The sequence below is a fragment of the Oryx dammah genome, unplaced genomic scaffold (assembly GCF_014754425.2).
Source record: "Oryx dammah isolate SB20612 unplaced genomic scaffold, SCBI_Odam_1.1 HiC_scaffold_22, whole genome shotgun sequence".
Taxonomy (NCBI): domain Eukaryota; kingdom Metazoa; phylum Chordata; class Mammalia; order Artiodactyla; family Bovidae; genus Oryx; species Oryx dammah.
Genome location: NW_024070206.1, coordinates 15,667,483 through 15,679,702, shown reverse-complemented (window position 1 = coordinate 15,679,702; position 12,220 = coordinate 15,667,483).

Sequence of the window (12,220 nt, the reverse complement as noted above, 5' to 3'; positions counted from 1 at the left end):
GGGCTCAGGCAGTCTTGGGAAGGCAGCGTTTGAGTGGGTGAAAGGCATAAACCTGTCTGGAAGGAGGGCTCCCCACTTCCAGAGCCCATCTACTTAGCTCCAGCCATCCCTCACCCCCTCCCAGTCCCACACTGAGCCAGGAGGGGTTCAGTTAGAGCTGCCCCAGGCTCCTCGGAGCCAGGATAGCCCTGCTCACGCCAGCTTCTTCCTTTGGCTGTGCTCAGACCCTGCCACAAAGAGGCAATGTGGCCACTGCCTCCCTGATGCAAAGAATTAATCAGATGTTAAAGGTCAAGTAGCACAGGTGACAGACACTTAGTCTTGGCCAAAGTGCTCTCAGCTAGCATGCGCAGGCTGAGGACAAACATGTGGACCTTGAGGAGGATCTTGAGTCTCTATCACGGATGTCCGAATCCTGATCCAGTCCCTCAGAGAGGACCCTGGCCCTGACACCACCTTGGTGGGTTTGGGAGGCCCTCGTCCCTAGCCCTTTCTCTGACTCTTTGATGACCTTAGGCAAGTCTCTTCTTTTTCTGTGCCTCAGTTTCCTTCTTCTTACAGCGGGGAGAAGCAACAGTGTGTGCCAGTTTCCACTTCCTCTACCTCACCGAGGTGTTGCGAGGAGTACGACTATCTGCCCGACGACTTCTGTGCTCTCTCCTGGGAACTTCCTTGGGATTGAGGGATGGGGTGGTGGGAGACAAGACCTGGAAGTTCCAAGTGACGTCATACCTGGACTGTAAGCTCCCCAAGGCCAGGATGTTGCCTCCCTGGCTGCTGTCTTTCTGAACTGCTCCACGTTTTTTTTTTTCTTTCTGAATTTCAAAGGGAGCAGAGAGAAAGGAGGACAGGAGAATGGAGATGGGAGAGTCCACCAACTTCCAATCCCAAGCCAACTTTCTTTGTCCATATGTGGAAAATACCAGCTCAGCTGGAATTCTGCTCCCTTCCTCTGCCCCTGCCTCTGGCTCCTTCTCTCCCTCTTGTGTACTGCCCTTGAAGCCTCCCCCTCCCCTTACTTACTGCATGTCCCAGTCTCAATGCCTTTATATCAGTGAGATAGGACTAAGGGGGACAGATATTTATCACATATATGAAGATCATCCTTAAGGTTAAGAAAATTTGAGTCTGCATTGTTGCTGCAAAGGGTAGAACCAGGATCAATGAGTGAAAATGGTGGGGAGGCTTGAGATAGAACTTTCTGGCACATGTGGAGGTGTCAGGCAGAGGGGCATAGCTCTGGACACCTGCGGGCAGAGAGCAGGGGTCATGGCTTCTGGCAGGAGGAATCCTCGAGGATCTCACTCAGACCAAGGCTGTCTATCCTGAGTGCTGCCAGTGCAGGTGCTGGGAGAGACAGCAGCCAGGGAGGCAGCATCCTGGCCTCGGGGAGCTTACAGTCCAGGTGAGGAGCCAGGTGGTAGTGCAGGGTGACTAGTCGGATTCAAGGTTAATGGCCTGGGCATGATCCCGTCCCATTCGGTGGTTCCAGTGTGTGAACCTGGTCTCCAGGGCCAGTGACTGGAGAGCCCACGAGTGGGAAAGAACTTGTCAGGATTTGGGGCAGAGCTAGTTACTAGTAGCCCCAGGAAGTTGGGAACTTTGCCCCCTACCCTGCTTTGACCTGAGATGGGTGGGGCGGCCCAGGGAAGGTTACTTAGTCTTTGTTCTTCTCTCCGAGGCTGGTTTGAAAGGCCAGCCGGTGGGGGCGCTGGTGGGGAGCTGGTGTCTGGCTTCTGTCCAGGCTCTTCACTGACAACATGGCAGCTCTGGAACCTGCCCTCTGCTCCCTGGGCCTCAGCTTCCTCAGCTGCCCACAAGGAGCTTGCCCTGGATGCTTACTAAATTTCCTTCCAACGCTCATATTCTCTGATCCTCCCTAACATCAACACACTTTTTTCAAGTTGGGAGAGAGCTGTGTGCCCACCAAGCTGTTGACAACGATTCTCCCCAGGGGCACCAACATCTGTATCACAGGCTGAGAGTGGGACAGGTCCCCTTCTCCCCCCACTTCTCTGCAGACTCTCTGCAGGCCCCCAGGCTAACATGAGGCACTAACTGGGGTGAGGACCACCCAGAGGGGAGAGTCAGCGCTGGTTTTGGGGGTAGATCCTAGAGCCCACCCCCATGCCCATCTCTCTGCGGCTCTCCTACCCTGCAGATGGGCACCTCCCAGACCCGCCAGGGCCGTGAGAAGTGTGAGAAGTGAGGAAAGGGAGTCTGCCTGTCTCCTTCCTCAAAGCCCCCTCCCGCTGCCCTCCCTATCGCCCAGGAGCCTGGGAAGACTGGAGAAGAGGCAGGTTTGGGCTTCAGAATCTCACACCCACCACCTCCGGGAGGGGAGACCCCCGGTCGTCCTCCTTCTGCTCAACTCAAGGGAATCAGACCCTTCCTTGACCGAGTCGCATGAGTGCCTTCTGGGGCGACAGCGGCCCCAGGATTCCAGTTGGGCCTCCAGCCACAGCGCAGCCCGGGCCGCCGGGAGGCCAACCCGCGAACCAACCCCGCGAAGCCCGGCCGCCCGGCGCGGCGCGGCGGGCGCGGGGCCCAGGTGGCTCCTCCTGCCGGCCCCGCCCAGCCCTCGCCCCTCACCCGTGGCGGGACTCCGAGCTCCTCTTCTGCAAATCTTTCCAGCCTCCGTGCAAGTATTCTCAACTCTTTACGCCTAATGAACAAGCACAGTTTTTTCAATGGTGAAGAAAAAGCACCAGATTTTTTTTTTTCTTCTTCTTCCTGAAGAAACCCCCCCCCCAGCCCCCCGCCTGCCGGCGGGACAGACACTCCTCGCGTGGGGCTGTAGCACCGTCTGTCAGGTCCTCCCGTCGTGTTTCATCTCCCGCGCGCGCGTAGAGCAAATGCTAGAGCGATTTCAGCTGATAGAAAAACAAACATGAAAAAAAAAACCACAAAAAACAAAAAACATGGCACGTTGCTAGTTTACAGGGTTTTGTGAGTTTAAATGCCTTATATTTAACAATCATAATTTATGACTAACTTGTAGATATCGTGGGTTCTTATTTAATTATTTTTATAGTTGTTTTGCATTTTTAATTATAATTTATTTATTTAGAAAGGATACTAATTTTTTTTATTACTCCTATTACCTCATTTTGGCGTTGTTTCTGGGAGTGGAATGCTTTGCATGCATTGGTACGATGACAAACAACTATGAATACAAAAAAAAAAAACCATAAAAAAAACAAATAAAAATTCCGCAAACTTTATTTCGTCCAAACTATCAGGGTGTGTGATTGCAAGCTGTCCTACTGTGGTGCTGGCCTCTTTGGATACATTCCATACGAAATGCAAACCTTTGATTCTGTATGCTGTGATCCTAGTGAAAAACTCCAATATAGTGACTGTATTTAGCACATATATAAATATAATTTGCACTCGTCAGCAGACTGGGGTAAGCCTTTCACTTGCTATCCTTGCCCCCCATCCCCCATCATTAACCACCCCAGTTTTCTTCCTCTTCCCCTTTTCCACACCCTCTGCCCACCCTGCCCCCATCCTCTGGGGAAGGTCAGGGGTGGGAGGGATGGGGGGCCATCTTAGTTCGAGAACTAAGCGCCTTGGACATTACCAGCAGGAGTGTCAGAGCCAAAGCCTGATGATTTATTAGAACGGGCTCGGGACTTGGGGTCCGGAGGCTTGGTTTTTCAGACCAGCCCTCTGGCAGACTTCCCTGTGATCTTGAGCAAGTCACTTGGCCTCCCAAGCCTCAGTTTTCTGGGCTGGGGTGAGGAAGCTGAACAGGAGGGTTTTTCTAGTGTCCACAGAGTCGGCAGGAGCCCACCACGCTGTGCTTGCCCATCCTCTTAGGAGAGAAGAAAGGGAGTGTGGAGGGAAGGAGAGGAAGAGAGTGGACTGAGGACTTATCCAGTGGAAGGATGTCTGTCCTTTGACATGCAGCATTCTGCAGGGGACAGAGGGCAAGACAGGCAGATGCGTCCTTGGACATGGGCTTTCACAAGGTTTGCTGGGCATTTGGAGAGTGAGCTGCCATCCATGTCTTCTTAGATATGGGGACGGGGTCGGCAGGATATAGGTGCCAGTCTCTGGTGTTTGGGATTGACCTCGCCACCCTGTCATCTCCCAGAGCCTTTGCTGTTGAGGCCTAGCCCTTGACAGCAGATCGGGACCCAGATTTGAGACCCACGGTTTCTCCTCCCAGCATCTCCTTCGCCCTCTGCCATTGCTCCCAGGGGGCTGTGGGCTGGAGGAGCTGCTGTGGAGGACAGCTGAGGGCCTCCGATCTCACTGCCCACAAGAAAGGCGGGAGGGGAGAGTTGGAGGATCAATAGCTTCGAAGCCTGGCACAGCGATGAGCCCAGCTATTTTTGAGCCAGAGGCAGAGAGAGAAGGTCCCTGTCCCCTCTGAGCGGCTCTGACTCTCTACCTGTCTGCTTCCTCCCCTTTCTTTACAGCTCATCCTTCCTTCTTGCCTCTTGACATCACTGCCTTTGCCTGGTGGAGAGATCCATCCTCCACATGAGGCGCCGTGGGATGGTGCTGACTGGGGAGGTAGTGGAGGCCCAAAGTTGCCACACTGCCTGGCCGACTTGTGAGAGTGGCTGGGTCCTTTCAGCCCTACTTGGCTCTGGCTGGACTTATGGGTCCCCTTCCCTGGGCTTCCTGCCTGCTGCCTGCCCAGCTTCCCTCTGCTTCCACCCTGGAGCCATGCGGACCTGGCTCCTATGGAGGCAGCCTGTGGAGTTGCCCACTGGAACACGACTGCACACGGCAGGGCCTGGCAGATACTGCCCCTTGGCAGGGCTCCTGGACGGACACGCCTTATGCTGCTCTGGGGTAGGGTGGTCAGGGTGGGAAGTGCCCTTTGCCCTGGCTGGCCTGTCCCCTACCCCTCCTCACCCCAGCCTTCCCCTTCCCCTTCCCCAGTCCCACCCCTGGCCTTGGCCGTGGCTCGTTTCTCAGCTCTGGAGCCAGTGACCCCAGGCCCGCGAGGGGGTAATTTGGTTGCCCCTGGTAAGTGAAAGGCTTATCCTCAGTGTTGATTGTCCTTTTTTTTGTAATCCTCCTGCTGTTCTGTTCTGTTGTGCTGTGCAACATTTTGCTACATAGACTATTTTATAGCAGAAAGCTAGAAGAATATTTATTATGAATATTAAAGCAATAGTGCGTCAATGAAAAGGCGGAGACATTAGGAATTGTGTAAATGCTTAGATTCACTTTTGGTGGATTTTTTGTACTTTATTTATAACTAATAAAAATGAACTGCATTGCTAACTACACCTCACGTGTGCAGGGTGTTTATTTCTGTGCACACCCAGGAAATGCCCAGAGAACAATGCTCCCAGACGGACCTGTGCTCCTCTGGGACACCTGGCGGTGTCTGCTGTCTTCTCCTCCCTTCACCCTCTCCTCATCCTCTGTCCTTCATTCGTTTCCCTTTTTCTTCCTCCTCCCTCAGCTTCCCCACTTCTTCTGCTCCCAACTCCCTTCCCCCTCCTCCTCTCTGATCTATTATTTTCTTTTACTTTTTTTTTTTTTTTATCTCTCAAAGAATCTGTTATAGTCTGTGAACCAACCATCTGATTAACCTGTTTTCCTGAACTTTAGTTTATGGATCTTAAGGCAGAAAGTTCACACTTTTTAAAAAAATCATTTTCAAATGTAACCTCTTATGGTTTGATCTGGAGGCTCCTCAGTTTCTCCATAGAAGAGAAAGATTTGATTTTTGAAAGTTGGGCTTGCATTTTTTATTCCTTCGTAAGAGCCCAAATTCAGACTCTGCTGTGTCTAGAGTCTATTCTCAGAAAAGTGTGGGTCAGTGAACTGGAAGATGACTTTCTCTTAGAAACTACAAGCAGAGCCCATGTGAATGAACTTTCTCCCCCTCAGTCACAGACTTTATTTTTTCAGAACAGTCTTAGGTGTACAGAAAATTGAAAAGAGAGTAGAGAGCTCCCATATGTTCCCTCATGGCCACCCACTAACATCTCGCCTTGGTAGATGCCTTTGCTGTAAGTGGAGGAGCCAACACTGTTACCTTGTTACTAACTAAGGTCCATCGCTTTCACTCACTTTGTAATTTCATACATTTAAATGAATGTTAAATGGGCTTCCCTGGTAGCTCAGATGGTAAAGCATCTGCCTGCAATGCAAGAGACTGGGGTTCGATCCCTGGGTTGGGAAGATCCTCAGGAGAAGGGAATGGCAACCCCCTCCAGTATTCTTGCCTGGAGAATTCCATGTACTGGGGAGCCTGGCGGGCTACAGTGCTTGGGGTTGCAAAGAGTCAGACACGACTGAGCAACTAACACACACAAAAACAAAATGAACGTTTAAATCTCTAGCTCTTGTTCGAGTCAGATGATCCAAAATGCTATCTGTCGTTTTCCCCACAGTTCCACCTGTATCTCTTGCTCCCGGAGCCTGGGCTCCTTAGTCTTCGCTCCGCCACTAGTCAGCCGTGTGCTCATACCCTGCTATCCCTGTTTGTCAGCTGTAAGCACACGGATAGGAGGCCAAGCTCCTTCCCCCAACATCCCACAGGCCCCCTCTGTCATCTTTGGCTACTTAATCTCTGTTGGGGCATGGCCTTATGGGGTTGGGGGAGTGGCTCTATTTCCTTGGATTTTGTGCCCACCCAACTTGTGGGCTGGTGGGTAGCCTTCTGAATCTCCAGCCCTCTCCCATCTCCTATCACAGCATCCAGGAGGACAGACTTCTCAGAAAATACCCAGGCTCTGCCCGTAACTCCCAGTCTCCCTAACCCTCAGGAGGTTAAGGAGGATGGAGTCTGGCTGTGATTGTCAGGGCTCTTTCAGGAAACTTAATCAGTAGGGTTAATATGATATAATATAGGATACGATATGTTATTTATAGATATGGAGATTTATTTTGAGGAAGAATTGGCTCATGGGATTCTGGAGGCTGAGTTGTCCTACATCTGCCCTCTGTAAGCTGGAGAACCAGGAAAGACGACAGGGTAGTTCAGTCTGAGTCCAGGAGGCCCAAGCACCAGGGAGCGGATGGGGAAATTTCCAGGCCCTCTGGCAGGAAGGAAGGGGATACATCCTCCCTTCCTCTGCTTTTGGTTTTCTTGAGACACTCCAGGTATTGGATGAGGCCCACGCACACAGGGGAGGGCCGGTTACTCTCCTGAGTCCACTGACTCGAATGCTCATCTCATCTGAACCGCCCCCCTAGACACACCCGGGAATCGTGTTCCATCACTGGTGCCCCGGGGCCAGACCGGATGACACCGAAGCTGACACCCGCACCCTGGTCCCACCTCCCTCTCAGGCCTCCCCAGCTGCTGCATTCAGCACACACCGCGCCGCCCCAAGATGACGCCTGGTCTCTGGCCCTGATTCTCCCCCACACTCCCCATTCCCCGGAAGGGGGACACACCAGAGCCTTCCCCACCAGGCACTGTCTTTCCACACTTACCTTTGCTCTGCGCGCAGCCTCACCTGCAAGCAAGGCTCCTGCCCATGGGACCTGCCCTTCCTGAGCGCTTTCTGTCTCAGAACCCTCCCTGCCCGCCACCAGCCACAGGTGAAGTTCTTCCACCTTTGAGCTTCCATCTAACATTTCTGTTTGAGGAAAACCCCTGCCCTTCTGTGGCACCTGTTAGCCATGTGACTTTGGGCGACGTGCTTACACTTTCTGTGCTTCTGTTTCTTCATCTGTGAAATAGGGGTAACAAGAGCGCCTGTCTCGTAGATCTTTCTGAGGCTTCAGTGAGCTCACGCGGGTAAGGCACTGTCTGGAATATAGTCAGTGCTCTATAAATAATAGCCATGACAAAGATGATAATGGTGATGGTGTGTGCATGTTTTTTTTTAATCCCTGCCTTCCATAGTCTTTCTTCTCTCTTCCTCTCCTTCCTCTCCTTTCTCTGGAGAATTTCCGAAGCCCCATCAATGTCCCCTCTTCCTCTCTGACCATTCCAGGCCATAATGTCTGTCCAGCAGAAGGACTGGTGGCTGAGGCCTTAAAATCAAGACACCAGGAACAACTGCTTGATTAAAAGTCTTTCCCACATTCAGCTGGAGAGTCTAGAATAAAAGCCACATTGAGGCCTTGAGGCTGGATGCACAGAACCCTTCCTCCCTCCAGCTCATTAGCATCACTGCCCCCTCCCCCCACTCCAGTGACACTACCCAACCTTCTTCTTTTGAATTTAGGACTAGAAATGTCAAATGTCCTTGCCCATACTCCTTTTGTCCAAGGCTGAGGTCCCTGGAAGACTTATCTTGCCCTCACTCAGAACATTTGGCTGTTTGCAAGTGGGTGAGAGCAATGGGGGTCTCTGTTCAAGACAAAGACACAGCACCAAGGGTCCTTCAGAAGTGGGCATCTATAGTACTTCTGACCTTATTCCATGTGGAGCCCACATAATCAGAATTCAGAAGGGGTATATCTGAGGAGAGCTGAGTTTACTTATCAAAATCTTGGAAGGAAAATGTTGTTCAGTTAAAGAGCTGAGAAAATATGATTGAAGGCTTTTGTTTAACCTGTTTCTGAGAAAAAGTGTTTCTTAGACTTTGGTGTAACAGTTCCTGTGTAAATAACTTGTGCTAATTGCAAATGAGTCTTTTTCTTTAATGCGGACCCTGGGGTATTTGGGCCTTCCAGGTGGTGCTTGTGGTAAAGAACCTGCCTGCCAATGCATGTTTGATCCCTGGGTTCAGAAATATCCTCTGGAGGAAGGCATGGCAATCCACTCCACTATTCTTGCCCCACTATTCTTGAATTTAGGACTAGAAATGTCAAATGTCCTTGCCCATACTCCCTTTGTCCAAGGCTGAGGTCCCTGGAAGACTTATCTTGCAAGGTAGAGGATCCTGGTAGTCCATAGGGTTGCACAGAGTCAGATACGACTGAAGCGACAGCACACACACACGCATGCAGGTTTTTATTTGGAAATACTTTGTAGTTGTAGCTCTACATTTAAGATTCTCTCCAAATATTCTTTAATGCAGACTTGCCTCAGAATCAAATGAGGAAAGATGATGCTGATATAAAGCTTGGCACTCAAGAAGCCATCCTTTTAAAAAAGAACTTTCTAACAATGTGAGCTGTCAGTGCGGGAGTGGGGTGGGGCTGGGGAAGGAACGAGCAGGTCTGGAGAAGACGGTAGGAAATGGAACAGAGGAGCAGGGGAGGACAAGACTGTTCCTTGTTTTGTTTTCTTCATCTTAAGGGGTTTGGGGGCTTCCCTGGTGGCTCAGATGGTAATGAATCTGCCTGGAATGCGGGAGACCTGGGTTCAATTCCTGAGTTGGGGAAGATGCCCTGGAGAAGGGAATGGCTACCGACTCCAGTATTCTAGCCTGGAGAATTCCATGGACAGAGGAGACTGGCAGGCTACAGTCCATGGGGTTGCAAAGAATCAGACATGACTGAGAGACTTTCACTTGTAAGGGGTTTTGTCTTGGTTGGAGGAAAGGGACTATGCAGGGCTACCAGCCATGGCTGATGCCCCCAGCAATGACCAGGGGCCATGTCAGCAGCAGGGACCTGGAGGTGAGAAGGGTTCAGGAGACACCTTCCATAGAGAAGGGGCTGTTCACTTTCCCCATGGCTGGCTGTTGAGTCTCAGCCTTGCGATTAGCACTATTGGGATACAGAGATTTGTGGGGACTTTGGGTAGAAAAATGTCTTTCTTCTAGGGCCAGGACTAGGGATGACGAGGCAAGCGAGGTGCCCTGGGTGCAATGTTTAAGGAAACCCCACTCTTGGGTGCCAGCCCTGCCTTTGCATGAGGCTGAGGTTGAGTGCCTCCTTAACGTTTGTGCCCTGGGCTGCCTGCTTGCTTTCCCCAATCCCAGCCTTCCTTGCTGCCCTTCCTCTGTGGAAGAGACAGGAATTGAGGGGTTGAGCCCAGCCCAGGGGCCGGCGCAGGGTGGAGATTTGGAGTGTGCCCCCTCCTGGAGGCTTCTGCGAGGGGAGAGGTCCCACATTCCCTCCTCAGGGCAGAGAGGGCACAGTAGGGGCGAGCAGGGGCAGCAGGGGCCCCTCCTTTTGCTGCCCTTCTCCCTAGTGCTCTGCTGAGCAGGGTCGCCTGCAGCCTGGGAGGGGGAAGGAGGACTTCAGGGCCCCGAGGGAAGGGCAGTGCCCAGCCCCATGAAGCAGGTCTGTGGGGAAGGGACCTGATGCTGGAGCATTCCGGAAGACTCTCCTCTCCACTGCACTGCCCAGCTCCCCTCCACCTCCTCTGGGAGCGCGAAGGGTATCAGACAGCCCTCTGCAAGCGCAGCCTTGTCCCTCTGGAAGCCTTGGTGAGTCAGAGGCCCGTTCCAGTCCTCAGTTCCTGCACCTCTGAAGCAGGGAGGCCGGACTGGCCTGGGGCCTCAGAACAGGGTGGGAGGGAGGGCTGGATGGTGGGGAGAAGACTTGAAGCCCAAGAACAGCTCCAACCAGAGGGGCTCAGCAGATGGACAGTGCGTGGCATCACTGGAGACAAACAGGCTGGACACACAGCCGCGGTAACTGGCCCAGGTCCCCAGGGACTTGGGGAAACCAGGCGGGTAGGAGGTGCCCTGCAGGAGATGAAGTGCACCCCTATGAACAAAAGGGATAACAGTTTTGATAGCTTTCACAGCAGTAGTTTCCTCCCATCTTCACAAGTCCCTGGTGAGGAGGGAGAGGAGCCAGGGCCAAGAAGAGAAGGAAAGGAAGTTGAGGCAGATCATGGGGTATATTTCCAAACCAGTTCAGCCCTTTGCAGTATGAATAAGCCCACATTTATTGAGCACCATCAGCAACTGAAAAAAACACAGGGCCTTTCCCCTCCCAGTCTTGGCTGGATCAACAAAAGATGCTACATTCCACACTCAGATGGAATAGCGCTTGCCAGAGGACAGAGCAGAAAGTGCTTTTAACTTTGAGCTAAGCATCACCCTCCAGATATAACAGAGGACGGACAAACAGACGGAGAGCCTCAGAAGGGGGTGGGCATGGATACGAGGGCAGGGGTTTCAGAAAGAGCTGAGGGTGGGCAGGGAGTATCCCTTCCCTCCCTTTGGCTGCCCTTTTGCCCAAGGCTGTGACTGAGATTTCAATGGTGCTATTTGGGGAGGGGGATGTGTCTATCTCAGCTGAGGACACAGCGCCCTGCCGCATCCAGAGAGACTGTGGGAGTGAGGGATGGGCAGGCTGACTGCTGATGGCAGAGTGGCCTGAGTGGCCTGAGTCCCCAGGGTTTGTGACAGCAAAGGATGCCAGAAAGCCTTCTTCTGGGTGTCTTAGATTCAAAGCACGACACAGTGGGAGAGGGAGGTGGGGGGCCTGAGACAGAGCCCACAGAAGTGCTTGTGGGAGGAAGGCTCCTAGTCCAGGAAGCAGGATGCTGTCCACAATGGTGCTCCCAGCAGGAAGCCGCCCTCTTTGCCTCTCCTCCCTCCCCCAGGGGTGGGGTATCAGGGTCAGGAGTAAATGTGCAAAGTGGGGACAGGAGGTGAGGCTGACCCCATACTCATACACACACGTGTGCACACTGACACACACACACACACTCCTATTTTCTCACTTTGGTTGCCGCTTGGGACTGGACTGAGCTGCGGGATGGGAGGAGATTCACCTCTAAGTAGAATGCTTTGGTCTTTGTACTGGAGCCAAACATTTAAATTACAGAACTGAGATGGACTTTGTGGCTTTAAAGAGGCTGTTGGACGTTTTATTACCTACGAGAGTCCAGAAGAGTTATGAGGCTTGCCTTAATTTTCATCCAGGGACAGGGGAAGAACCAGCTCCAGAAAAAGATACAGAGAAAGCTGTTTAATGATTACTGGTCCCCGATCCTACCCCAGCCCCTAGAGTCCTGCTTATTCAATATGATGGACAAACCCTTCATTGCAGGCGCTGAATTAACTGGTCTGCATTTTAACTCAGTCTTCATAATAACCTACGAAGTCAGTGTTATTCTTCCTGTTTAACAGATGAGAAAACTGAGGCCTGAGACATGAGATAATGTGCCCAATCTCTCCCAATAGGGAGAAGGAAGAGCTGGGACTCAAGCCTTGCTGCCTCTTGGCCTGTGCTTACTGCGGCGGCCTCTCTCCAAGGGTCTCTCAGAGCACAGAGCCAGGAAGCCTCACCAAGTTTATACCTGCCTGGGTTAGAGGCCCTGTGGTGACACGGCAGAAATGCTGATACTGAGTGCCTCCTACAGGAAGACTTCCTGGCCTGATGCACCTTTCTTCTCAGTCCCACCCCACTCTGCAGGAAAATGAGAAGTCAGGGG